Genomic DNA, 2,773 nt, shown 5'->3' with positions numbered 1-2,773 from the left:
TAATGATATTTAGATGCTAGAATTTACTTGTGACGCTATGCTAGGCTATGCTAGTCAGCTTTTTTACTGATGGGGGTGCTCCCGGATCCGGGTTTGGGAGGAATTAGAGGATAACTTTAGTTTTAACTATACTTTGTGAAAATATTTTTTTCTTCCAGGGGAACAAATAGTTACTTTGGAGGTGACTACAACTATTTGAATACAGATTTGAGAAAAAAAAATATTTCAATACAGATCTTAGGAAGTGTCTACATTTCTGAAACAATTGGATTGGCTGCCATCAACTAATGGAAGGGCTGTGTCTCGAACTTCATATTGAAGATAGAAAGAGACTGAATAGATCACATAATCTCCTATACTATTCCAGTCTATCTATTTGTACAGATAAGTATAAATACTTTTTGATGCTCAACTACTGCATGACTCTTTCAACATGCCACTGAAAAGGTAAAACGCTGCAATACATTTTATGATAGCTGAAAATACTGCAGAATAGATCAAAGCCATTTGCAAACAGCAAGTTGGATGCTTATCAAAAACAACTTCGAACCTCTATGTCCACCTTAGAGTAAGTGTTCTTGTTTAAAACACACACTATACCATCTTTAAAGGTATAGTTTACTGACATGATTTTCCACCTACCTGGCTGTAGTTGATTTCAAGATGGCAGTTTTGGGATATTTAGTTTCCTTTAGACGCTTAATAGCCATATTTTGTTACTGTTATTTTTCTCAGTAACATTAAACTGATCTTGTGCCTGTGTAATAAAACTAACATTTTATTAGCATGTTGTTACATAATACTTTTGTCATTGCATTTTAATCGCATAGCAATTAGCTGAGAGTGTTTGTAACTACTGTACACAAGAGGAATAGTGACAATTCCTTATTTCACTTATGAAATAACTCCATTATTATGCAATTATAAAGCAATTTTCGAAGTCTAATGTACCAACAATGTTGCTATTATAATAATCACAAAGTTAATATACATGTACCTGTATAAGAACTTGATGTCAAGATATTACCTTATGTCACACTCATTATGAATATATATTTCTTAGTCATTTTGAAGCTGCAAAAGTGGTCTACTCTAATGTAGAGGTGATTCCATGTCCTTCAAGTATTTAATTATAAGCTATAGGCTATATTTAGATTAATATCTAAGAGCCCTCCAAACCATGTGCTTATGATAATATATTTAGACTAATTAAACTAACTGTAGTTTTTGGTTCTTCATCAAATATTTGGCAGCGATTAAATGCATCTTTTTTTGTTTGTTTTCGAATAATTTGCATAATATATTAAAGTACCTTCAAATATTATTTGATTTTCTGATACCTGTATTGGGAATTGTAGGCTTTTAGTTGAATCTCAATATAAACTATATTTGACTACCTCGAGGATTTGGAAAGTTCATAATTTCAAATAAACTACAAACGACAACACTTTTCTGCTCAGGTTTGTCATGTACTGTTGCTCTGGCTCTATATAAACTCTTGGTCTTGGGAAACTAAATAAAACATGCATCATTAACCTGTACTTGGTGTGATCTTTCTCTCTTGTCTGTAATTTGACAAATAAATAGAAACATGTCTTTCATCAAAGAAACCAAACGCACAAATTAAATGTGTGAAGTGTGTCTTATTTCTTTGACGTTTAATTTTTTGGGGGGGGAAACGACATTTAGCAAAGTGAAAGGAAGGATGGTTATCAGCACAACAAGCTCTGCAGGATGTCAAGACTGCCTGCGGGACATTTGTTTCAACGCTAGCTTGTCCTTTTAATCAAAGTTGTTTTATCACAGGAAGTAGAGATAAAACAAGAATGTTTTCTGACTTTATTGTCTGTTCTGTTGCATAATTCAGGCATTGAGAAATATCTTAATGAGATTTCTCCTCATTGTCAGGCTCGTCCTGAGTTAAATGAGGGATCCATCTGCAGCAGAGAGATAGAGCTGTGCCTCATCTACAAGGAAGGCCACAGGGGTCCTCCTACGCAGGAAGGAAACAACTACAGGGAAGATACTTTCTAAGGAAGTGAAAATCACCAGTTTTATTGTCTGTTTTAGGCAAATCAGTTTATTGTTAGAATACTATTTGCATATCTATTATTGAGAAATTACCATTCCTTTCATAAACAGTTCTGTCACATCACCTCTGTTTTTATTCATGCAGGAAAAGTGATAATCTAACCCGAAGACATAAAAAATAACCCCATATGCTGTTCATAAACTGTTGTCCCTGCCTGTTAAGTTGATTGTCCAAGTCAAGTCTCAAGCATGATATCAGAGATCAGTCTCAAGTCTTTGCACTGCAGATGATTCAAAGTCTTGCATCCCCTATCTTTGATTGCCAGAATGTTAGTGCAGAGCTATACTGTATATACCATTACAATCTGTTTCAGAATATTAGTGACAATTTTATTTTCCAACACTTGGTGAAGCAGAGAGAGCAATGGTCTCCATGTGAGCTAATTAAAGATTGTTTATTTTCCTCCTCCGTCTGATAAACGTCCCTCGCTCTTTTTAATAGCTTGGAAACAGAGCGTGATTAAAATTCAGCCCCTCAGGGTGACCAAACGTGAAGCAGGGCCACCACTTCCACCCAGACAGATGGAATGGATATGGAAACAAAAAAACACCCAGAAAATACATTCAAGAAGGCTGGGCTGGACATACCAATGGGGACAATGAATGACAGATCTAAGATGTAATGTAACATTTCATAATAATCATGTAATAATGAGATATGGGCACACCCAGCACCCAAGAA

This window comes from Salvelinus namaycush, chromosome 26, assembly GCF_016432855.1.
Source record: "Salvelinus namaycush isolate Seneca chromosome 26, SaNama_1.0, whole genome shotgun sequence".
Lineage (NCBI taxonomy): Eukaryota > Metazoa > Chordata > Actinopteri > Salmoniformes > Salmonidae > Salvelinus > Salvelinus namaycush.
The sequence above is the reverse complement of the archived record's forward strand: the minus strand, read 5'-3'. Positions refer to the sequence as shown.